Raw genomic sequence first — 26,832 nt, 5'->3', positions numbered from 1 at the left:
AAACAGCCCAAGTGTCCGGCAACTGGAAACTGGATAAAGAAGATGTGGTTTTTTATAAAATGGAGTACTACTCAGCCATAAAGAACAAGAAACTAGAGTCATTTATAGCTAAATGGATGCATATTGAGGCCATACTCGTAAGTGAAATAAATAGGACACACGTGTAAATACCAAATAGTATCTCTAGTGTGAGAAACTGAAAGTGTAAATAAGGATGAAAATGATTAAAATGAATAATTGATAATTTGAAATAGGAAAAGGTCCAAAGGTGGAGGGGTGGTGGGAGGGGAAGGGGAAAGGGAAGAAAGGAAAGGAAAAATTATGTTAAAGAAGAAAAAAAAGGAAACAAAGTCTATGTAAACAGGGAAGGGTGGTGGGGGTGAAGAGCGCACAGGTAATGGGGAAAAAATAAGAATACATCATATTCAGGTACAAACACCCAATGATAAGTGTAAATGTATTGTATACCTAAAATGTAACAATTAATATATAAATAAAAAATATATATATTTATACCTCCTCATCCTTGTTTTAATATCTTTATTCTAATATTAGCTTATTAAATTGATCCTTGTCATATGTATGATTCAAAAAGTAAATTTATTTTTCATCATCTTCATATTTCCATTGGTAACTAGGAATTTCACAATCCTGGATTTTAGAATTGTTATATAATAATGTCTCATAATCAAGAAGAATCCACATATTTTTTATCATTTCTATAGAATTTCAACCTTTAATATTCTACCCTAAAAATGCCAAGGAAGAATCAGAGTTAAGCACAGGACAATAGTATTTCCCACATTTCGTATCAAAGGTGTGATCACATGGCATCTACAGAGTTAGAAGGATAGCCAGAATTAAGTTCTAGATAATCTAATAGAATGCTTCTTTCCCCTGGTCTTATATTCTATTTTTTTTCCTTTGGAAGTCTTGTAGGAATAATAAATAGCTAATTGAGAGTATGTAGATGTTTTTCCTGAGCCAGTTTAATACATCAGTCTCTCACCTCTGCTTTTCTTTCTCTCCAATTGTCCATCAGTGATCCCGCCCTGCAAGAGGGCTACATGTTCTGAGCTGGTTGAATGTCCAGGATGACAGACTGTGTGATTGGAAATAGTCACATTCCCAAGATGTTCTTCGATTTCCATGCTGTCCTTGGGATGATCCAAAGTAAATACAGACATTTCTAAAAATCTAAAAGTCAACATGATATCCAAATAGTGCATCTTGAAAGGCAGAGTAATCGTTACTTTACAACTCACAATTTTGTAGAACTGCTCTGCACCAATTTCAAAGAAATTTAATGATAGGCCTGATGATTAACATGTGTTTCTTTAGATTAATGTATTTTAAAATTCTTAAAGACAGCACAGATTTTACAAAGAATATATAAGGCATCTATCTGTAATACAAGTAAGGTGTGCCACTCTGAACTGACAAGATGCCTGCCATCCCCTGCCAAGCTCCACCTCTTGATCAAACGTTGGTCAGAACATCCAAGTTCATTCTGGCATCATCCAGTTTTAGCAGGAATCTTGTCAATTAAATTCAGCCAGAATCTTCACCCTCATATCTGAGACACTGATATATAACCAAATTGCTAATGTTGCATTATCCCCTAAGTGATACTGCTTATCATGCCCTGATTTCTGCATGAGTTCTCTTGGGCCAGTTTTGCAAGTATTTTCCTTTGCCCTTTAAATTTTTTCTTATTAATTTTTCATCCAAGGACTCCTCATAGGATCCTTGGCTATAAGTCCTTATTCAACAATTTTGTATTCAGAATTGAGACCAGTCTATATTGAGTCTCTTTTCTCCCATTAAAATAGAACTTGATAAATCTTCTTTTACCACTTTAGCTCTAGTTTTCTTTGACAGAATAAAAGCACACTACTCATACGAAATTTTAGTTTGTTTCTAAACTTATTTTTTGAGAGACTGGACTTTCCAAACATTTGTCAAAACTCCTGTTTGAGCTTCCAATTCAGATCATAGCATCAAAGTTTGATGTCTTTCAGAAATTAAAAAAGTATATGCTGGGCGTGGTGGATCCCAGCACTCAGGAGGCTGAGACAGGAGGATCGCCAGAGTTCGAGATCAGGCTGGGCTACATGGTGAGTTCAGAGCTAGCCTGAAAAAACCAAAAGAAAAAAAAAGAAATGAAAAAAGTATAAAGAAAAATTCTGAATAAGCTGAACCATTTCATTTTAAAAAATAAGTGACCAGAGAAATCTGGTACATGTATTGAGGATTCAGAAAAAAAACTCTGCAACTACACACTTTCAATGACAATATAACCATATATATTTTTGATTGAACTTAGAAAATTATTTGCTTTCAAAATATTAATTAAAATAATAACAGTTTGTAATTACAAAGTAAGAAAATCAAGAAAATTAAATTTAAAAAGACTCAAGAGACTTAAAAGTCTCCTTTTTTACATACCAGCCAAAATCGTAGAAGTTGTCCTTGTCTCCTCTCTTTATATCATATGCCTAATTAATTCCTGAGTCTCTCTTTTGAATCTCTCCGGAATTCATGCACATTTTTCACTCCTAGTAGTAGTCCTCACCTAGACTCCAAAGTATCTTACCTATTTTATAGCACACAGATTTTTCTCTTTGATTCCAAATTTCTCACCTTGTAGTTTTCTTCCCATACCACAAGTACCTAATATCTTGAAATATATATACATCATATATATAAATACACATATGCAAATTTTTGTCTGTTTAGAATGTTACTGCAATAGTAATTGAAAAAGTTATTGGATGAACATTAGGTTTGCAACTTTTATTGTGTCTACCAAAGAACTGAGATCATGAAACAACTGACTCTTCTAAGCCTCCAAGAGGGATAGAAGAATGTAAGGAAAACGGGAAAATAAGTAAAGCCCATATACAAGAGGGTGAGATGAAATCAAAGAATTTTGTAGAGACCAAATAAAGGTTTATTGTTAGTCTAGAATACTCTGAATGTCCAGACATAAAAGAAGTTCAAATACTTGTAAAATCATTTCCTTAGGGCTTGCATTTGATACTCATAGGAAGAATTAGATGCAAAAACAAAGTCCAGAGAGACCTTTGTTTAGTGATTAGGCATTTAGGAGACCAGTAGGCAAGCATAGTATGGTTGGTGCTAAGAAGTACTATGTACTTCCATAGACCAATATTTTCCATGTAGTGCTAATTATACTTCGAGAAGAGAGATACCGAACTTATTTTCCTCTAAATAATTGATTTTCTAATCATGTTAGTTTTTCGTTTCTTTGTTTGTTTGTTTTTTCTTGTATGTCCTATGCTTCTCTTACTTTATGGCTTCTACATAGAGTGTTTCCTCAGCCTAGGAGCTTCCTACCCACTTTTGAATAATTGGCTTACTAATCACTCAAATAGATACTTAATTTTGATGCCAATTGCCATTTAGTGTATTGATTGCTACCTCAAAACTTAATTGTGTGCCTTGGATAATTCATTGATCATATTACTTTATAGATTTTTTTTGCAATTGCTCTTATTATATGTTTTCTAGACTGTAAGATTCCTAAGTACAGAGACATCTCCTAGCTTGCATAAATTTATGTGCCCAGTGCCTTGCACAGAAAAACTAAGAACAGTTGATGAATAAAAACTCAACACATTTTTTGGAAAGATTGCACATATATGGTTTAATCTAAGATATTTTGTATTCCTGCTGAACCTATGTGCCTTAATAATTTTTACTTTTGGCATCATTTCAGGGCTTTACTCATTATTAATATATACCCTTTATAATGCGTACATTCTTTAATAAAGCAATAAATTTCTTTATTTTAAATAAACAAACTAATGATCACTCCTTTTCAGTGTAATTGCTACCTATATATCACACAAACATAAAATATGTTAGCTGGAATCCAGGCAGGTTATGTTCTTAGATACTTTCCTCATTGCTGTGACAAATATCTGACACCCACAAGTTAAAGGAGGAAAGGTTTATTTCAGCTCACAATTTCTAGAGGCTTCAGTCCATAGTCTGCTGGGTCCAAGCCAAGGTAGCATGGCAGAGGTATATTACAGAGGAGAAGCAGTCCATGGCAGAGCAGGCAGGAGAAAGCAAGCAGCAAGCCATAAGCCTGCTCTCTCTCTCTCTCTGTCCCTTTATATTCCATTCGTGCTATAAGCCTATTGATTGGTGCCACCCACACTCTGGGTGGGGGCTTCCACTATGCACACCCAGAACTATGCTAAACCAATTTAGTTGTCATACACCCTTAATCCCAGTTCACACACCATAGATCCAGCTACTTCCAAAAAGTCCTACTTATGAGCACATGAGGCTTTGAGGGAACATCTAGATACCATACTGATCTTTCCTCACAATTTGTGACCCCTTTCCCAGCCATCTTCCTGGAATGCTTTTCACAGAGACCTTTGGAACTATAGTAGAGACAAATTCTCTTTCTCCTCAACTGCTCTAGAAGATATTTCCTAAATCTTCCTGCCTTAACTGAAACTTGAAATTCCCTGATGACTTTAAATCCTTGGTGGCCTTCTCTGGTGATTGTTTTGTCTTACAAAAAGCTGGGCATGGATATAGCATAGCTTCCCTTTGCTTATTCTGGCCAGCTTCTAGATCCTTCTAGATCCTTTTTAATCCTCCTACTCTGACTTTGAATTTTATGTCACTACTATCCCCATCTAACTTCATTGTAGTCAATTAACAATTTTGTTTTTTTCTCCTCATTTGTTAATTATTGAATTCCTTTCTGTAAAACATATTCTGTAATAATTTCAATAGGCAGAATTATAGCCATCAAAAAGACCCCACATGCATACCCCTGCACTGTATGCTTCCTTATACGTCAATCAGACTGTTGGCTTCAGGGAATAAGAGAGAAGAAAATTTGCCAAGTAATTAAAGTAGTTAACAATTAATTTTAAGAATAAGACAAGAAAATCATCCTGGATAAGCCAAATGGGTCCAATAAAATCACTGAGGAAAAAAAAATCACTTGAGGTTTGAAAAGCAGAAAAGGATGGCAAAGAGGAAGCCAGAGAGATTGAGGCATGAAAGACATTCAATAGTTTCTGCCAATTTTTCCTGGCATCTATGATGAAGGAGTCCATGTGCAATGACCAGAACCAGGAAAACCTATCAGCTGAATACAGAGAAAGGAAATGGGATTTAGTCCCTGTGTGAGCACATTAAATCTGCCAACAGCATGAAGGACTATAGAAGTGGATTCTTCCTTAGGACCTCCAGCCAAAAGCCCATCCTCAAAACTTTGATTTAGGCTTCATGAGATCCTGAAAGAAAATTTAGTCATGCCTTTCCAAAATGCTAATTTACAAAATTGTTAAACAAAAAGTGCATACTGATTTTAGCCACAAATATTTGTAGTGCTGGTAGTGTAGTGTAGTGTATTAGATAAAAATAATACAGAGTTCCTGACAATTTCCGTATACACAAATTACTCTCCCAGCATGCTAATCTCCAGATTTTGATCTTCTCCAGTTTACTTGACTTTCACTTTACCCTAGGCATTCATTCTCATGGTTACACACTTGACATTATCATCACCAATCACCAATCATCAACAATTAATTTTATAAGTTCAACTTAATCTCACTCTCTGAATTTGGCCTCCTATTTTACAAACTTAATCATTAAGATACCTTTCCTATCACAATCCTAAGAGTACATGTAGCCAACAATCTACTGATATCACTAAGCTCCTTCCAGTGTACGTCTTTATATATTGAATTTCTTCATAAAGTTTGAAGTTACTTGATGAAGCATTTTAATCTATTCTTGAAAGATATCTTTTACAAATTGTAACTATTAGCATACATTAATTATACAAATTATTGGAATTCATTGTAATATTTCTATGCATGCATACATTGTGTATTTACCATGTCCATCTAAACTCATTACCTTTCTAGTCCCTAGTAAGGTCTCTGTTACTTTTAGGTCATATTTTTTCACATAAAAAGAATATGTGATAATAGATTTTGTGTGTCTGATTTATTTCACTTAATATGATATCCTCCAGTTCCATCTATTTTCCTGAAAGTGGTAAGATTTCTTCTTTATGGCTTTCATATGTTAGTTATGAATACTGTCAAAATATACATGGGTATGCAAATATCTCTTTTGTATGTTGATTTTATTTCCTTCAGATACTTACCTAGAAGCAGGATAGGTGTATCTCATAGTTCTATTTTTGGTTTTCTAGGAAATCTCCATACTGTTTTTGATAGTGGCTATACTAGCGAACATCTCCAATTTTCCTTTTTTGTTCTTTTGTCCTCACCTAAACTACAACTCTGTACAGCCTTCCATGTCTATGTGGCTGCACCCATGCACCTGATCTGAGCATAGCTGTAGAGAAACCTAGAGCAATGCTGCTTTCAGTCTATCATCATTTTTTCAAGGGAGATCTCAATGTTATTCACTCATTTCACTCTATTTCTTACTCCAATAATTTTTATTCTCATACTGTTATGGTCTTCATGTTCCTTTTCCCTTTTTGAAAGCCCACATTTTAAAAGGAATCAATTTTAGTTCATAAATAAAATTTTAACTAATTTAAAAGATAAAGAATGGTGTAATTAGAATTTTTATATTTATAGTAGATATTACACATCTTACTGAATTAAGTACAGAGACACTGAAAGATATCAAGGAAAATTTTACATATGGAGTTTACTAATGCATTTGCACTCCTTTCCCAAGTATTTGATAATCTCACAAAACACTCCTGCACTATATGAAATATTCACTGATATCAATGTTTGTTCTGAATTCAAAGGATGCCACCATGGGACAAAATGCTCTCCTTTCTTATTTTTATTACTGCATGTTTACAGCACACAATGATTACATTTACTGTGGGTGGTTGTACACGTACATAACACATCTTAATTCTTTTTATATCCCATTCTTCTCTTCTCCCTCAGTTCTCCCTCAATCTATTTGTTCCTGTCTCATTTGCAAAATAATCTCCTGTTTCCTATCATCTCTCTTTCATTTTGCTCTTTTTTAATACTTTGAGTTTCTCATAAAAGAGAAGCCATTTGATATTTAAGCTTATGTATTTGATTTATTTCATTTACCATTATGGTCTCAAGATGTATCTGTTTCCTACAAACTACTCCAATTTATCCTCGTTTATAGCAAAGTAGTACTCCAATGTGTATAAATACCACATTTTCTTTATCCACTCATCTATTGATCACCATAGAGGCTACTTCCAAGATTTAGCTATTATAAATGTGCTACTACAAACATGAGTTTTTGCTGCTATAAACAATAAACATGTGTATGCATGCATTCCTGTAATATGTCTTTAATTCTTCTAATATTGCTAAATTTCATAACTTTACTTCTCAAACAAGCAAAACCTCTTCTTTCAGGATTACTTCAGTTTCATCATCTAAATAACTGTCAATTCCACTTTCCAGTTTCTCCAAACTTGTCCTTGTTTTCTTTGATGCATACTCTGTGTTAGATTATCAGCACATCCAACTGAGTCTAATTAGAAAATATACTCAAAGTTAAAATATGTCTCCTTTCTGTGTTGACAAAACTCTTATTCGTGATATCATCTCTTACCAGGACTTTTTCACAGCTTCTCAGGTTGGCTGCATACCTCCATCCTGTCCATCTTCAATTTATTCTTAAACACATCAGCCAAGGTGAAGTTGTCAATATTTCAGGCAAATTGTGTCATGTCTCTGTTCAAGGCCCTATAGTCACTCCCCATCTCAGTGAGAAGTCAAATATTTTATTGATTTATTAGGTCCGTATGAATTATAACTTCACTTTTCATCTCTATTTTTATTCTCATCTCCTCATATCCTCTTTGCACTCCAGTCTAAGCCTAAAATGATATTTCCTGCTTCTCAGATATGCCAGGCACAATCTTTTGTAGGGCTCAGGACCTTTAAATTTGCCTTTCTCTCTATTCTTCTTGGCCTGCCCTCTTCCCCATATACTCATAAAGCTTCACTTTCACCTACTTCAGATGTTATTCAAATGACAATGAACATCTATATCAAATATAGTAACATTTAATGTTATGTGAAGCGAGACCAACTATCATTCTTTCTTTGCATAATTATGCATATTAAGTTTACATATGAGCTTTAAAATCCTTTTGTACTTTCACAATGACAGTTTTGAATCTCAAGATTAACAGATTTTTTTAGAATCCCCTCCAAAAAAAGTAACACTTTTTTTTTTATTACTATGTGCTCAAGTGCTTTTGTTTTTCTTCAGTTGGGTTTTAAATATTAAGCAGATAGGCTTAATGGTTTGTTTGCTTTATTTCTTGGTATTTTCTTTTGTAATGCCTTTTGTAAAAAGGGATATTTCTCCTAATGTATAGATTAACTAATAACAGTTTGTAGATAAGAAAAATTTTTTATTTGCTTTACTTTAGTTATATATCCCACTCTTTTTTTAACCTCTTTTATTTTTGTACCGGGAATCGAACTCAGGACCTCATGTTTGTAGGCAGGTGCTGTGCTGCTGAGCTACATCCCTGGCTATATCCCACTACTTTTAAAATGTTTGTTGTTTCAATCATACAGTTTAGGTTTTGAAGGTATTGAATTATGTAATCTGTCATTAATAATACTTTTCACTGTGTCACATCTGCAGAAAATACTCTTTTTTCACTTTTTTCTCCTACCTAATTTCAATGACTTGTACATGTTAAGGTTTATATCTAGATATCCTCATACACACATAGGCTGGGCTTTTAGAAGGTGATTGGATCATGATGAGGCTCATAGCTGGCTTGCTGTCAGAAGGTCCTGTCTGGTAGGAACAGGCAGGTCACTGGGGGCATGGCTTGGAAAAGATTCTCTCCCTGTCACCTTCTTTCCCTCGACTTTCTGTTTCCTGGATCCCTTGATTAGAGCAGCTCTCCTCTACCATGCTGTCCTGCTGCCTACTAGGAACTGAGAACTGAGCAAAATAGACCTCTCTTCCTCTAAGCTCCAAGCCATCTGTTACTATGTTTCAGCAAAGAGGAAAGTTCCTAAGACAGGACATAAACAACAGAATTAAAGAAAGCAGTAAGAAACTTCCAATCTAGTTGTTGAGTACAGTGGGAATGCCTCTTGTTTCTCAACTCACTGGATTGTGGTTTTTGCCAACTATGATTTTATTATGTTAATGATGTATATATCACTATCATTTGATTAAGAGGCCAAAGATTATGATTAGAAATATATGTAAAATTGTATAAATCTATGGGAATAACATAATTTCTCTTTTTGAGCTATTTATATGTTGTTATATAAAGCTCCTAATGTGAATCTACATATACAATGGGATAAGCATAACTGAAATAAATTCATTTTGATGTAAACTATGATCTCTTGGCTTTATTTTCCATCCATTAATAGGTTTATTTATTTATTTACTTTGAGACAGGGTCTCTCTGTGTAGTTCAGGCTGGCCTTACACTCACTATGTAGCCCAGGCTGGCTTCCAACTCACAGAGATCCTCCTGCCTCAGCATCTTGAGTGCTGGGATGTGCCACCACATCCAGAAACAAGATTTTTTTAATGATCGTTTAGACTTCATTATATTTGTTTCTTCATTTTACCTTTTTTTTTTTTGTTTTGTTTTTGGTACCGGGGATTGAACTCGGGAATCTGCGCTTGCGATGCAGGTGCCAGAACCAGTGAGATAAATCCCTGGGCTGAAAGTTTTTGTGTTTTTTTGTTTTGTTTTGTTTGGTACCAGGGATCGAACTTGGGATCTTACACTTGTGAGGCAGGTGGTGGAACCACTGAGCTAAATCCCTGGCCCTTACTTTTGTTTTATTGACTTTATGATTTTTAATTGAATCATTCATTAGACCATTTATATATTTTGGTTTTCATGTAACTTTTTCCTGTAGAAAAGATATTTATTATCTCTTTTTAGTCTACCTAATAATTAATTTTATAATTTTCAATAAATCATTTAAACTTATTGTGAGATTGCACAGATACTGTACTGTTAATTTTAAATCATGAACTCTTTTTCATGTGTTTACTGAAAGCCCTGATAAAAATTATTCTTAATGAGGCAGAAACATGACACATTCTTGGCAACATGCAGACAACTGCTCAGTTATAAAAGTCCAAACCTATAAGTCGAATGATTACTCAATTGACTCAATAAAAGAGATCTAAGGTAAAGGAAATGGAAGCAATTAATAGTATCAGTATCACGAATTCCCATGACTTGCTACAGCCAGTAATATGAGCCTGTCTTGCTAGTAGCTCTAATTATCTACAAGCCACTATATTTTGAGCCCAGCTAAATTGTTGTAAAATGCATTATAATTGACCCTGTCGAAACAACAGTGTTAGTTCCTTTTTTTTATTGGAATGTACAATTACTCTGGATTTAGATTTGATGATCTTATTGTGAATTTGTATATGCCATTACCTCTTGGGAAAATAAATTCTGTGATATTCTACCCAGTATTGCTTTCTTCCTTTACAGTCCCTTAATACTAAAAGGGAAAGGTTATAGGCTGATAAAAATTAGTTATAATTTGAACTACTGACATGTGACATATACTTTGAAACTGCAACTTACATGGAGAACTTTATTTCCCCCAAGTGGACTACTCAAATTCATAAAATAAGACATCACTACATCTTGTTAAACTTAATGATCTCTTAATTTTGAAAAGCCTTTTTTCTATGATCACATGTTCTTTGGACTCAATGGTTATAAAATAAAAGAGAGGACACATCTGTAAAAGGAAAAAAAGATAGATGTGTATATAAAATGATAGATTACTTGTATTGCTATTTTTCTCATCTAGTACTGTATATAGAAAGTGTTAGAAATGATTAACTTTGCAATTTAATACATAAGTTGAAAAATATCAATAATTCACCAAACTTGAACTAACTGGAATTTGTACATAACTCAGAGATTCTATACATGGAAATGTAAAAAGAAAATTTGAATTGGCTCCCATTAGGCATGTAATGCCACGCCCAATGTCATGCACACTTTGCAGTGTAGGAAGAAATGTTGCATTTTAGACAGGAGCTTTTCTCTTTTTGAAAGCAAAAGAATAAGGGCAAACATATATAAGTACTTTTTTTACCTTCAAGTGCAATAAATGCTTTTTATTGTATGCTCATTTCAATGAGTAACATTGAGAAATTATAATCCCACATAACAGTGACAATCTTATTTTATAGTGTGTACATCATTTACTATAAGTACTTTTTAAAAAACGTGTGTATGCAGGGAAAAGTGTTTAAAAGTAATAAAATATATTCTTTTGAGTTCATTGAGTATCCGAACAACCTTCTTTATTTATAATACATCATCACTGTGTATGTTCAATTGTAGCCGGAAAGACAAATCATTTCTAAACCTCTCTCCAGGTTTCTGGGATATAGAATCATAAACTAGGCTTTACCACTCTTGACAATATAAACTTGTAAGAGTGTCGCTCAGTGTTAGTCATAGTGGTCAGGAGTCAATAGTTTATCAGGGAAAGCAGTGTTTCAATATCCTGTGATGGAGGCAGCAATTTAACCAATTGTTTCTTGTCTGTAAAATGTGCTCTAGCTTATGCTCATTATTTATACTGGTTTGCTCACTGTTCTCAGATTCCATAAGCTATCGCATATCTTTCCAATCAATTCATTTGTAACAAAGGATGCTAACTGATAAAACAGTATGTAGTGCTGTGGATGCTACCTTCATTATAGCTCACAATAAAGGGAGAGGTGGAGAAAAAAGAAAAGAAAACATACTTCTGCTTATAAATTCAAAGAAATGACCACTGGAATGCTAAACAGTCTCCAGCATTCATAAACTAGTAGTATTTCATCATCATTTTTAAAAACCAAGGTGAGTTAAAAATATAGAAAAATTAAGCTCACTGATGTATTTCCTAAAAATCATACAGTAACAAAATTGAGAAATGGTCAGTTATCTAATCACCCTAAATAAGTTCAACTCTTGTATGAAAGAGCAATAATTTATTTACTAGGTCAAAGATAGATAGAGAAAATAGTAAAGACTACAAGGGAAGCAGAGAGGCAAAGAATTCAAAGGCAAAAGTCTAAAAAAGTAGCTATATATGTATGTACTGTATTCTAGGATTGTAACCAAAGAACCTAGATATAAAATGAATATAAAGGCTTAATACTTAATTCATATGTTTTCTAAATATCCCAAGATAAAAATAACACAACTCTGAAATTTCCACTCAATGTACACACAATATAATTAAAGTAGAATAGTTTATACTAAAACTCTCATTATATAACTAAAGGTATGAACAAAATCAATAGGCATGAAGGCTGTAATTATTTAAAGTGAGAGAAAAATGACAAGAAAAGAAGGAAAAGAAAGGAAGAAATGTAAATAAAATAGACAAGAAAGAAATTGAATCCTGAGAAAACCACAAGGACCAAAATAACATTTTTAAATGAGCTGAGAATGAAAAAAAGGAAAAAAATAAAAGAAAAATATTGAATTAATATTAACAATTAAATGTTTGAAAGACCAACAAAATGGGTAAATTCTAAAAAATATTAAGGTAAAAAAGAGAATGCATTATCAATTATTCATTTTAATCATTATTTACACTTTCAGTTTTCACACTAGAGAAACTATTCAGTATTTACACGTGTGTCCTATTTCACTTAAGAGTATGTGCTCAATGTGCATCCATTTAGCTACAAATGTCTCTAATTTCTCATTCTTTGTGGCCAAGTAGTACTCCATTTTATAAACAGGGGTAGGGGAAAGGAATGAAAGGAAAGGAAAAAATATGAGAAAAGAAAAAATGGAAACAAAGTCTTTGCAAATATGGAGGGGTGGAGGGGTTGAAGGGAGAGGAGGGAAATGGGAAAACAATAAGAACCAAGATATATTATGTAAAGGTACAAGTTTCCAATGATGAATGTAGATGTGTTGTATACCAAAAATGTAGCAATAAAAGAATTTAAGAGGGGAAAAAAGAAAGAGAATGCATATAGTACATTGAAAATAAGAAAATATAAAAATTGCTAGAAAATTTCAGGTGTAAGTCTAGGAAAATAAAGGAGTAAAAAGTAGCTTTTTTTCTAGCAAAATTTAAAGTACTGAAAGGATGTGGGGGTTTTTTGAAGATAAAGAAAAAAAATCCAAAAGATGCATGACCATACTTGTTATTGTCTGGAGCTATTTTGTGCACTTTTACACACGGTTAGGAAGGGCAGGGTGGCCAATGCCCTTCCACATTGGTTCTGACTTCAATATTAAGGATCATCAAGGCATCTCTAGACCTCATAACTCATGAGAATGTGCTATGTCACCACTGCTAAGAATGATGAGAAGTCACTGAAATAAATTACACTCTTTAGTGTACACATCCACTTTCTGCGAGATGTGGAACAGAGGGAAAAGTTGCAGTGTGCAGTGTAGGCCACTGTTGCTGGGGAGACATGACTAAAGTCAGAGCACAATGATATAAAAATAGATAGGGATGGAGAGTTAAAGAAGACAACTATTTTGAACACAGAATTGACTGCACTAGGTGACTGGATGGAAGATATGATTAAGGGAGAGTGAGGTATTTAAAATTACTTGTAGTTGGACTATTTAAGATAGGAAGAGTAGAAAAAAGTTTATATAGTAGTGATAATAGTTCAAATCTAAAATATCTCCCTGAAGTATTATATATTCAGAGGTGAGTCACTGGTGATGTGCCTTTGGGAGGAGCTCTCTCTCTAGCTTTGGCTCTTCTGTCTCTAATTTGCTTCTGGTTTCCATGAGTTGAGCAGCTATATACTGCCATGCCCTTGAAAGGTGCAATTTCTACCATGGAGCCAGCTAGTCATGAGCTCAGCCTTCTCTATCTGTGAATCAAATAAACCTATACCCCTTCATAGGGGCATCACAGAAGAAAAACAGTTTATTATGTGCAGAAGGCAGAACAGCAAAGCAGCAAAGTAGCAAGCAATAAGAGCAGCCCTTTTTCTGTCCCTTATGTGCTGGTAGCACTCACATCTCGGGTGGGGCACCCTTAATCCTAGCATCACACCATGAATCAATCCTGGCATCATACCCTTAATCCCAACATCACAAACCCTAGATCCAGCCACCTCTGAAAAGCCCCACCTATGACCACATGAGGCTTTAGGGGGACATCTAGATACAAGCGATAAAACAGGTATCCAGTATTTTTGTCTCAGTGATGAGAATATATCTAATAAAAGGAGGTCTGAGAAGATCCTGAGAAATAAACAGATACAAAACACATTTTTAATTATATTAAAGAGTGCCTTTGTGAAACATCAAGTAGTATAGTGTGTGCTTTCTATAGTGTACCACCATTCACTATAGACAGTGAAAACAAACTGAAAAACCAGAATCTGTCTCTGCAAAAACATCAAAATCCCAAGTTTTGCTTTAATAAGTGGGAATTTATATTCAGTAAAATTAGATGGATGAGCAAGATGGTATATGAGTGAGACCTTCAGGCAAGCCGTCCCCCCAGATACAACAAGTTCAACAACTATACACACACCAGACACTCAGCACAAAAATAAAGGAAATGAGGTAAGAGACCATAGTGTCTGCTTTTAGCATAAACAAAAATAAAAATTGAAGAAGACAGGAAGGAAGGAGTTTCTATCATCACTTGAATCTAAGCAGCCTAGCACAGAGAGTGTGGCCTCTAACTTGGAGAAAAGAAAGATAATTAAATTCAGCCCAGAGCCTTGAAACCCAGGGCCAGTCAAAAATCATTTTTAAAATAAATTTGACAACTTCTAAGAATTACCTTGGAAGATAAATTAAGGAAACTGACTCTGGAGGAAATATAAAATTTGAATAGCACCTATTAAAGAAAGTATATTCCTAGCTTGAAAACCTACCTGTAAGACAGCCACAGGGTCATATACATTTTAACTGATAAATTAAATCAAACAATTAAAGCAGAAGAAAGAAGAAACACTCCACTCATTTTAGGAGATCAACATTGTGCTAATACTAAAACTGGATAAAGATAGTAGAAGAAAAAAGTATGAACATAAATAAAAATTTGTTTAACAAAACAAACTATTAGATGTCAGATCTGGTAGTATGTAGAAAGTGGATTTATTATATGGGTGGTGGTGTTGGTTCAGCATTGGAAGATCCACACTCATAAGTCATCATTTTAACAGAGGAAAGGAAAAAACCCACATGATCTTGTCAGTAGTTGCATAAAAACTATTGGACTAAATTCTACAGCTGTTCATGGTAAAAGCCATCAGGAGATTAGAAGTAGAACAGAAACTTCTCAACAGATAACCCATGTACTCCATACTTCCAGCAAAAATGCCTTATATGAATGGAAAAGATACAATGCTTCCTCCCTAAGGTTGGAAACAAGGGCAGATATGCCTACTCTTCATCTGTCCATTAAACTTTGAAACATAGACACAAAACAACATAGTCTGGCAATAAAAAGACACAAGTAACATAGGATTGGCAAGGTAGAAGTAAAATCTTTATATGTAGATGAAATGATCATCTACAGAGAAAATACTAAGAAATCTCTAGAACTTGTATTTGAATTTAGAAGGATTAGAAAACACAAGGTATATATAAAAATTCAGGTCTGTGTATACTTGCTATAAATGAAGAATTGGATATTGAAATTTAAGAGTTATGTAGGAGTACAAAGGACCTAGATAAGTAAAAAGAAAATAAAAACAGTGTTGGAAGACATGTATTACCTAATTTTAAGACTTCCTCTAAAGCTACAGTAATCAAGGCAGCGTTGGTGTACAGAAAGATATAGATCATTGGAATAAAACAGAGAATCTAGAAATAGAACCACACATATATGGTCCATTGAGTTTTGAAAGATTATTTAACATTAGCATTCTATAGAACATAAATTCAACTCAAGAGCAGAGGAAAATATAGTGTTTTCAGCAAATGGCACTAGAACACTTGTTATCTGTATGTAAAATATTAACCTCAACCCTTTATTTCCATACATAAAAATAATATGAAAGGATCTATGAACCTAAATGTGAAAGGCTAAAGTATAAAACTTGAAGAAGAAATTATAGGGCCAGGGATTTAGCTCAGTGGTTTTGCTGCCTTTTGCGCAAGCACAAAGACCTGAGTTCGATCCCTGGTATCAAAAAAAAAAAAAAAAAAGAAGAAATTATAAGGGAAAGTGTTCATGAATTTAGGGTAGGCAAGAATTTCCTAGGATACAAAAGAACATGATGTGTGAAAGAAAGAAATTGATGAATGATATTCCATCAAAATTTGTAACTTTAAATGAAATTGTTAAGAAAATGAAAAGTAGCCCTTAAACAGATCATATTTATAATGCATATAACCTATGACCAGAATATATAAAGAACTCTTACAGCTCATTAATAGACAATCCAATTAAAATGTAGACACAAGAAGATGATAAATAGCCCATAGAGCACAAGGAAAGGTGTACAACACTAGAATCTGAAAACTATTAATCAGTACAATAACAAGATCATATTATACACTCATTAGTGAGATAAAGTTAAAAGTTTTAAAAGAACAAATGTCAGCTTAGGTGTGAACCAGTTAGAACTTTCTAATATTGCTAACGTGAATGTAAAATGACAAAACCATTTTGGAAAACAATATAGAAATTTCTTGTATTGCTGTTAAGAATCAACAGTTCTGTTCTTAAGTTTTTACTTAAGAGGAATGAAAACACATGTTCACAATAGATTTGTACATACAAGCTGACTATCGCTTATCTGAAATTCTTGGGAACAGAGTGTTTCAGATTTTGGTTTGAAAGTCACCTGATCTGCAAAGAGGATTGCTACTCCTGCTTTTATTTAGGTTCCTGTCACATGGAGTATTGTTTTCCACCTTTTAACTTTCATTCTATGAGTTTCCTGTTGAATTGTGTTTCTTGTATGCATCATATTGTTGGATCTTCCTTCTTGACCCATTCTGCCAGTCTATTTATTTGAATGGTGAATTGAGATCATTAACATTGATTATGATTAACATTGATTATGATTAACATATTGACTTATCATGGTCATGAGTTTTTCTTTTTGTCGGATTCTCCCCTTCGCATTTAATGTCTTGTTGCACCTGATGGATTCATTCTGCTGGGCTTCCTGCAGTTGTGATCCTTTTTGTCTTTTCCTAGGATATTGTCTAAAAAGCTTTGGAGTGCTGGTTTGGTACTCATGAAGTCCCTAAGGTGCTCTTCGTCACGAAATTATCTTATTTCTCCATCAATTTTGAAAAATAGTTTTGCAGGGTACATCAATCTGGGTTGGTGGCTGTTTTCCTTTAGGGCTTGAAATACATCACTCCAAGCTCTTCTTGCTTTGAGAATTTGCATTGAGAAGTCTGCTATTATTCTGATGGGTTTTCCTTTTTATGTGATTTGTTTCTTTTCTCTAACTGCTTGTAGAATTTTGTTCTTCTGTTGGGTTTCTGGAATCCTAAGTATTATATGCCTATGTGTAGATGTTTTTTGATCAATGCTAGTTGGAGTCCTACATTCCTCACTTATCTGTATGTCAAGTTCTTTTTCCTTGCTTGGGAAGTTTTCTGCCATGACTTCTGTGAACAGTTTTTTTTATGTCATCTGTACTCTCTCCTGTTTCTTCATTGACTCTGATCAATTTTTATTTGATTTTTCTTTGCATTGTCTACCAGCTGCTGGATTGATTTCTTGTTGTCCCTTACAATTTTGAAGAAATTTTTCTTTTCCTGGTCACTAAGTGCAATTTTGTTTTCTATATCTGAGATTCTGTCCTCACATTGGCTCATTCTGCTGCATGGGCTTTGAATGGAGATTTTAATCTCCTGGAAATCTGTTTCTTTGTTTTGTGGATTCCATTTGTTTCCTATGTTGGGATTCCATCATGTTTCTCACCTCCTCTATTTTTTCTATCTTTGTCCTCTCTAGATTTATTAATCATGTCTTGCACTATGGGCACAATCTCTGCTGTTATCTGAAAAATTATTTCTGATTTCATTTTTTCCAGATCATCTTTTGTTGCTAGTTCAAGGAGTCCAGGTGGTTGAGTGTCAGAGTGTTCCATCTCATTTCCCTTTGGGGTTTCTTTAGGTGATATGGAAGTCTGATTTTTGAGACTTATTTACATTTCATCTCATTTCAACAGGGGTCTGCTGTTGGCACCCAAGCAGCTCATCTCCTCTGTGCTGGGGACAGTGGTGGTATGGTGGCCTGGAAGCCTCCTCCTGGGTGCTCACCTCAGCTTTCTCTTTTGAAGTACTCTGGGTCAGAGGCAATGCTAAGTTGGCTGTATTTTTCACAGTGAAGATGCTGAATATATCATGTGATGGACAGGGCAGGTCCACATCTGCTCCACAGAGCTCTCTACTGTCAGTGTTAATGGTGCTGAAACAGGCTTTGCCAGGATTCATGTCCTCAGGCTCCTAGCAAGAGGGATGATACTTGATGCAGTTTTATTACAACTAATGAGCAAAAATGTGAGGAAAAGTTCTCATTGCCTTGCTTTCCTTGGGGTTTTTCAAACTGAAGAATATTCTCTGTCCTAAACTGAATATTCCTTGAAGGATCCAAATCCCAGCACCTGGAATAGAAAGTGCTTGGGATATACAAGATGCACAATAAATGTTTCTGAATACTGTACTATAAATCTGCAGATTCACAATTTCTAATAGCATAGGTAGAAAATTTATAAAGAAAGATATGGAAAACAATGTAAAAGAATAATGTGAAGGCCAAATACACAAAGCCAAGAAATAGAGAAGAATAAATCAAGTGGAAAAGAAAAATAATAAAGTTTTTCTGAAAGGAAGAAAAACATAAGAAATGACATATAAGAAGTCAGAGAACATGAGAATGATTTCCCAAAGCCCAACTGATATATTTAAAGTAGGATTTTAATTGCATCTAATCCTTTCTAATCACAAATGGCATTACTAGTATTATATGCTATGAAAACATAAGTCTAGAAACATCTCTAGAGATAATAAAATATTATCTAAAAATATTATGGCTAAATATTCTGCCAATCACTTGTTTATTGATTTGTTTTAGTGCCCTCAAAATTTAATCAAAACATTTTAATCAAATATGCACAAACATAAATTTGCATACTTCAGTTGAAACCTACAAAGCACCTCTGGGCAACTATGTAAGGGGAAAACATACTAAGATTAGTTTTCTTAGTATTTGTAAACTGATTTGTAAACTGTGTTCTTGCTTATAAGTATATTTTCATTCAAAGCAAATAAAATGTATAAAGAACATTATGTAATGAATCCTGGCCTCTTATGTAATCACATAAAGGGATGATGCATTTTAATTTACATTTGGTTTGGAGATAGCAATATCAATTTAATTAGATTTTCCTCATATAAGAACGAGTGAAATATAACACAAAAAGTATTTCTTTTCTGAGAAACATAATACATCTGCGTTTTTTTCAACATCTAAAAATTGCAATTTAGGAAGAAGTTCCATACATAGATACAATAATTACAATTCTATCATTTGAAAAGAAAATTATAAATAAGGCTGGAAACAACATTTAATTAAAATCAGAGATTGTCTGCAATAAAATTTCCAAGAAGAAAATATGCAATTCGGACATGCAATTGAGAAAACAGCTGCAGAAATAGGCTTTAACAATGAAGTTTCTTGTCTAGAGAATATACATATGAAAACCCCAAAATGAAATAAAAAGATTACTGAACAATGAAAGAAAATAAATATGTGAAGTCAACAGACCTTGCCTTCTATATTGTATAGAACATGATACCTAATTTTAATATATCCCAGCTTACCTCACATGACTCTCCCATTTGACACTGATAAAAAATGTTTTGACCTTTGAGAAGCCTGCATTTTGTACATCCACACATTGAGAAATGTTTAGAGAAGGGTACATGCCAATATTTTCAAACTTATGAACTAAGAAGTTTTTAAGGTATTTTATAAATACCTATTTCAGACCACAAAAATAGCAAATAATGTGACATGTATTTATTAAAAGGTGATTAAAAGGCTGAGAAATAGATTTTATTCTAGAAGAGCATATGTAATAAAATTTAAACAAAAGCATTTTCTTTAATAAAATGAGTTTAAGATGAAGTGATATAGGAAGTTTATTTTGTGTTGAAATAAGTAATGAGGAAAAAATTAATAGCCATAATCCTACATTAAATATCAGTGTTTCTTAAATGCTGTATTTTTCAATAGACATATGTAAGCACTTACCTTCTTTGAAGATCTCAGGCCCTAAAACTGTCTTCATTATGTGCATCTCTAAAAAATTTCTTCATTTTATTCTGTCATAAATCCTAAGACTTGATTATACCTTCATTTATACAGATTAAAACATTTATCTGTGACTGATAATAAAAACATATTTATAGATAATCAAGAATGATTCCTCAGTAGTTTAAATATATAAGCCATAAAAGAATTCTATTCAGTTTGATTAATAACTGGAAAAAATCAGTTACTAGTATTTCTCATGTTATACAGTTATATTACTACCTGATTTAACAATTTTAGTATTACAGTGCAGATTACCCAAGAACCTTGACATTGTTGAATGTAGTATTTGTAACTTTGGCAAGTCTCAAGGGATCCAGTGATCCATGGCCTAGAGCAAGTTAAAATTTTGCTGAAGTGGCCATGTAAATATGCTGACTGTGAGCACAAATGCTCCTGAAGCTAGGAAAGTCTTTGGTAAGTCATAAATTAAATCCAATGAATCTTTTCAAAAATCACCCAATTTGGGGTTTTTGTTTAATCTTGTTTAAGTATTCTAACCTTATGGGACAATTTATATTGGCAGTACATTTAGTGTTACTACTTACTTAACCAAATTATATATGTAGCCATATCATGTACAGTAAAGCCTAATTCTTTCTTATTTATGACATAAGTTAATAGATCCCTGTGTGATCAATAAATGCACATATTACATGGAACCTACTGTTTTCAGTAGTTCAATTGTAAGGTGTGCCAAAAAATAATATAAGGGAACTAAGAGACGGAGAGTTAATGGAGGGGGAGTAGATGAGGGGAAAGTAAAAAGAATTAAGAGGTGTTATGTACATGTACCGACTCCCCATGGTGAAAATAACCACTAGCACAGCAAAGACGTCCTAAGAAAAATAAAGTATTTCAGATTTTGTTCCCCTGATAAGATTGAGTTGAAAATAAATTTGCATTTATTTGCATGTTTTTGAACAAATATATATATATATATATATATATAAATTAAATCATAGGAATTTATTGCTTGTGTTAAGTGATAAAATATGTTGAACTGAAAAAGTATTTATTAAATCTAAGCATGAAATTTTGCATACACAAGAAACCAAAATGACCTTGAATTCAATAAAATGCAGAATCTCTAGAACCCAATTGAGTTTGTTTCTATGCTTAATCTGTGATCTTACGGAAATTATTTAATATCTTTGGATCTTTTTCCGCATAGATAATAACAGTAATGAGCTTATATGTTCTTGCAGTGAAGATTAAATGAGATAATACCTAGAGGAGTGTTGGCACATAAAAAAAATACTCATTAAACTTTAGATTTGCGATGCTCTCTTTGTAGTGGTCTAATTTGTAAAAGTTAGGATAAACCTAATCAATTTCACACACATCTATGTCTTAGCATACTGTTTATTTATTTATTAAAACTCACTCAAACAACTGACAGGTATCACTTTGTGCCTCCTGTAGATGAGGAAAAGAAGCAGATTTTATTTTAGAAACAGAGATAGAACCAGAGGAAGGAAACAGAGAGGTGCATAGAAGAGAGACACAAAGGATGAAACAGTGAAAGACAGTGGCAGGTAATAGATTCTCAGTTCAATAGAGTACAATGATGTGACTATACAAGATATATTGATGAATAAATGAACGATAGATAGATAAATAACTAGCTAGCTAGCTAGATAAATAGATGATATGATATAGCTTATGATTTTCTGGGGGAAAGGAGCCCAGAAATAATGAATATGTTAACTTTATGAAAATGATATTGATGTCTTTAAATTTGTCCCAAAACCTAAATGTTTTATATGGAAGCTTGTTCTGCACATGCAGAACAGGACATGCAATTTAGAGAGCAATTGCAGTTTCTAATTTGCACCATATTGCAATATGATATTATTTGCTTAATTATGTTGGCTCTACACTTAGGAATTAAATAGCTCTGATTCAATAAACTGTTTCTACAGCCATGGAAAATGAATAAAATGTGAAAGATTTCTCTTCTCTTTCCTTATCCCCTTCTTCATTTTCTTTGTTTTTCACTTCCATGCACAGCTTTTATTCAGCAGTAGACTACTGGCATGCAAGAAATAGTTTAAACAAATAAATACTCAAGAATGTGACCCTGATTTAACTATTCCAAGATCTCTAGATATTTTGAAAAGGTTATAAATAATGTTATTTTAAATTTTGAAAATAAATGTTGCACAAGTTTCAAAATGTTTAAAATGTAACATAAAATATATCTTTCTGTGAGATAGAAAAACTCTGCATATAACATTAAAATAAAAACTTTAATTCTTCAGAATCTGGATGATAGTATGTGTTTTAGAATATTTTGTGAAGTAATTTCTTTCACAACACTCTTAAGTTCTCCTTTTGTAATTTACACAAAAATTGGGACACAAATAGAAAAAAACTGTTACTTAAAAGTCTGTTTATAGAACACTACATTCATCATGCTGTAATAGTACTTACTACATTCTCAAAATTTATTTTTGCACAATCATGTATCCTTTAGCACCTGGTCGTAAAGGACATTGCTTACATTACTCGTGTGTGACTCTTTCCACTCATCCACACATTTATTTGATAAATAGTCATTGAGTGTTAATCAAAGTATCAAATGCATACACTGTTCAGTGTTCTACTTAACAGATTTTACTATCAACAAAACGAAGTAGGAAAAGAACATCTGCAAAGAAAAAAATAGTTAATGGGTTAAATAAGCTCACAGAATGCAATGAGGACACAATTCAAAGAATTATAACTTTTACAGGGGTCTGACTAAGGAGATCAATGTTGTAATTGGTGAAGGTTGTAATTTTATAATGTTGTCTTTAAATTATAGAATCGGCTACTATTGTGCAAACTGTGGGATATTTGAAAGCATGGAGTATCTCCTGCAACCAAAAGACTAAGTTTGAAGTAAAAATGACCAATGTGAATGTTTTTTGTCCATGAAGATGACAAAATAACCCAAGAATGTGAAGGCAAGTGTGACAGTTAATCTTTATGGTCAATTTGATTGGCTTGTGAAATTCCTAGGATATGAGTAAAGTACACTTATGGATGTGCCTGGGTGGCTCATGAGTGTATGACCTTGAAAACTATATCTGGTATTCGTCTGTTTCTTTATGGTACTCTTTCCCTGCTCTCTGCTTTGTGGCTTCCTGGAATTGAGCTTTCATACACCATGCCTTTCCATCATGATGTTTGTGCCTTAGAGCCAGCTGACTGTGGATCTAAACTTCTAAATCAATGAATCAAATTACATTGAGGGTGTTGGGGGTGTCAGGTGTTTTGTGCCACCAATAGAAATTTTGACCAATACATAAAATTGGTACCAGAGAAGTGGGATTTTTGATGTGATTATACAAGAGCATGTAGTTTAGAAGCCTTTAGAATTAGTTTACGAGAGGACTTTAGAAACTTTGAAAAAGTGGGCTATAGAAAACCTTGGATGTCTTAAGCAAGGCTTGATAGGTGATTCTGCTTAGGTCTCAGATAAGAATATGGTTAGGAATGGGAAGAGTAAAGGCAAGGCTCATGAGTTTCTGGTTGAAAATGAGGACTATATTCAGAATTGGAAAAGATGCCTTCCATTCTACATTGAGGCAAAGGATTTGTTTACATTTTTTCCATGCTATGAAACTGTGTTAAGCTGAGTTTAAGAGTGATGGCCTACTTGACTTGGCAGAGGAAACTTCAAGGTAGCCCTATTCAGCCTGTCACATGGAAACTGCTGCATGATTTTAGCTAGATTCATAATGATAATCAGAAGCAAAAAGCATCAGAAAGATATTCAGAAACTTTCAGTTACACCAAAAGAGAAGAACAGGTAAAATTGAGGTCAAAAGAAGTTGATGAAGAGATTAGGTCTATTAAAAAGAAACCAAGTACTTTCAACCAGGACAAAAAAGAAAGATATCTTGAGGGTATATCAAAAATTAGCAAGACTCTACCCATTTCAAGTTCAATTATGGAGAAATGTAAACTTTTCATTTGAACAAGAACCCTGGGTACCCATTTCTGGAAGGGCTTCCTGGAGAACTGGTTCCCTTGCATTCATTTTAGTGAACTCACACAGGTACTCAGAAGCCACTGAAACCATGATCCAAGAGGTCTGGGCTCTTGCTCTTGCTGACCCCAGGCTTTGGCCTCATTCATGTGATACTGCTTGTGCAGGCAGGCCGAATGTAGGAGTTATGGGATCATGGAGGCTTCCAACTAGGTTGCATAAGAAAGGCTGTGAGGCCAGGGAGAACTGTGTGACAGGGTAATAGCCCCTCCCAGGAGCCTTCGAGAAGGTGACATGTGAAGCTATGAAACTGAAACTAAAGTTGCAATTACGATCCTTACCACTTGTCTATGTGAAAAAAAATGGACTATCTAATGAGGAAAGCTGCATGGAGCAAGCGGAACTAGGCCAAAAGAGAAGCCATGTAGACTGTAATCAGCAAAGATACAGAGAGGTAGAGTGGCCCAGACTTTTAGAGTCCAAATCACAACACCATGTATCTCAGATGCCAGAAACAGAACTACAGGATTGACTATTTTGCCTAGATTTTAGGCTAGTTTTGTGCCATTCCTTTCCATTTCTTTTTTTCTCTCTTTTGGAATGGGAGTGTTTGTCTTGTGTCATTGTATATTGGGAATATATAACTTGATTTTGATTTTTATAGGATTTCAAAGCTAATGGTTGTTTTAAGTTTCAGAAGAAACTTCAGAATTGAACTTTTGAGAATGTTGAAAATGTTTGAAGCTTTGAGGAAGGAATCAGTACATTTTCAATTCTATACAGGATAGTTATATCATGCAGGGCATCAGTATGACATTGTCATTGTTTTTGCTTAGAGAGCAAATATAGGTTAAAGAGATATATTTGTATGCCAATTCGACCGGGGGTGGAATTTTTTTCCCCATTAAGTTTATTGGTGCATTTTAGACATAAAAATACAGTTACATTCAGCATTAGGATCTTATACCTTTACATGACATATTTTGGTTCTTATTTTTTCCCCATTCCCCTGCCCTCCCTTCACCCCCTCCACCCTTCCCTTCTTACAAAGACTTTGATTTTATGTTTTTCCTTTTCTCATATTTTTTTATTTTCCCTTCTTTCCTTTCCCCTACCCCTCCCAATTCCTCTACTCCTTTAGAACGTTTCTTCCTATTACACAATATCAATTACATATTTTGATCCTTATTTACACTTTTAGTTTTTCAAACCAGAGAAACTATTTCATATTTACACATGTGTGTCCTATTAATTTCACTTGAGTATTGCCCCAATACACATCCACATAGCAATAAATGTCTCTAGTTTCTTGTTCTTTATGATTGAGTAGTACTCCATTTTATTCAAAAAAATCTTCTTTATCTAGTCTCCAGTTGATGGGCAATTGGACCCTTTCCAAGTTTCAGCTATTATAAACTATGCCACTATAAAAATGTGTGAGCATATATCACAGTGGTATGATTCTTTTAATTACTTTGGGAAGATATCCGACAGAGGGAGAGCTGAGACAAATGGGACTTCTAATCTTAGTTGTTTGAAATATCTCCATATTGATTTCCACAGTGGTTTCACCAGTTTACACTCCCACAAACAGTGGAGAAGGGTTCCTTTTTCCCCAAAGCTCTGCCAGCAAGTGGTATTGGTAGATTTCTTGATAACAGCCATTCTTTCTGGGGTGAGGTGGAATCTCAGCATTGTTTTCATCTGTATCTCTCGAATGATCAATGATGTTGAACATTTTTTCCTATGTTTATTTGTTATTTCTACTTCTTTGTCTGAGAAATGTCTGTTCATTTCAGATGCCCATTTTTTAACTGGGTCTTTATATTTGGGGGGTCTGATTTTTTTGAGTTCTTTATAAATTCTAGATAGTAGACCTTTGTCTGAGGAACAGCTGGTAACATTTTTTTCCCACATTGTAGGTTGTCTCTTAGCTCATTGGTGGTTTCTCTTACGTTGCAGAAGATTTTTAAAAGATGAGATCCGAGTTGCTGATTTTTTGTGCTAGTTCCTGTGCTACTGAGTTTTTGTTCATAAAGTCTTTTCTTATGTCAATGCCTTCAAGAGTTCTACCTATCTTCCAGCATGTTTACTGTTTGTGTTTTAATATTTAGATTTTTAATCCACTTCAACTTTACTTTACTGAATGGTGAAAGATAGGGGTTTAGTTTTAATCTTTGCCAAATTGAAATCTAGTTTTTCCAACACCATTTATTAAAGAGGCTATCCTTCCTCCAGTGAGGATGATTGGTTCCTTTGTCAAAGATGAGGTAGCTGAGTATGTATGGAGCTGCTTCTGTATCTTGTAGTCTATTCCACCAATCCTCTGGTCTGTTTCTTTGCCAGTACCATGCTGTTTTTATCACAGTGGCTTTGTAGCATAGTTTCAAGTTGGAGATTGTGATATCCCCAACCATGTCTCTGTTGCCTAGAATTGCTTTTGCTATTGTAGGTCTCTTCTGGTTCCAAATGAATTTTTGGATTGAATTCTTTAGATCTATGAATTATACGGTTGGGATTTCAATGGGAATTGCATTGAATCTGTAT

General features: G+C 33.9%; 2 long non-coding RNA genes across 16 annotated transcripts in view; one reads left to right on the top strand and one right to left on the bottom strand.

Annotated features, from left to right (window-relative positions):
* Nucleotides 1-20,591, bottom strand: part of LOC101709645 (uncharacterized) — a 35,656-nt gene extending 15,065 nt beyond the window's left edge. For 3 of the 5 annotated variants that reach the window (XR_001182417.3, XR_002395195.2, XR_015440923.1), the window contains exons 1-2: nucleotides 20,247-20,591; nucleotides 1,010-1,157 (exon numbers count right to left, since the gene is read on the bottom strand). This is a non-coding gene — a long non-coding RNA (uncharacterized LOC101709645). Of the gene's footprint in view, nucleotides 1-1,009; nucleotides 1,198-20,246 lie in introns of all 5 variants that reach the window. The other 2 variants (XR_015440921.1, XR_015440922.1) reach the window with 2 other exon arrangements.
* LOC147825318 (uncharacterized) overlaps nucleotides 1-26,832 on the top strand; it is a 238,584-nt gene that overhangs the window by 152,492 nt on the left and 59,260 nt on the right. For 8 of the 11 annotated variants that reach the window (XR_015440929.1, XR_015440930.1, XR_015440932.1 and 5 more), the window contains one exon: nucleotides 23,116-23,257. This is a non-coding gene — a long non-coding RNA (uncharacterized LOC147825318). Of the gene's footprint in view, nucleotides 1-20,524; nucleotides 20,724-23,115; nucleotides 23,258-26,832 lie in introns of those variants that run through there. The other 3 variants (XR_015440926.1, XR_015440934.1, XR_015440931.1) reach the window with 3 other exon arrangements.

This window comes from Heterocephalus glaber, unplaced genomic scaffold (assembly GCF_053883595.1).
Source record: "Heterocephalus glaber isolate CG9 unplaced genomic scaffold, H.glaber_assembly_v1.0 deba00001504, whole genome shotgun sequence".
Classification (NCBI taxonomy): Eukaryota; Metazoa; Chordata; class Mammalia; order Rodentia; family Bathyergidae; genus Heterocephalus; species Heterocephalus glaber.
The sequence above is the reverse complement of the archived record's forward strand: the minus strand, read 5'-3'. Positions and strand labels throughout refer to the sequence as shown.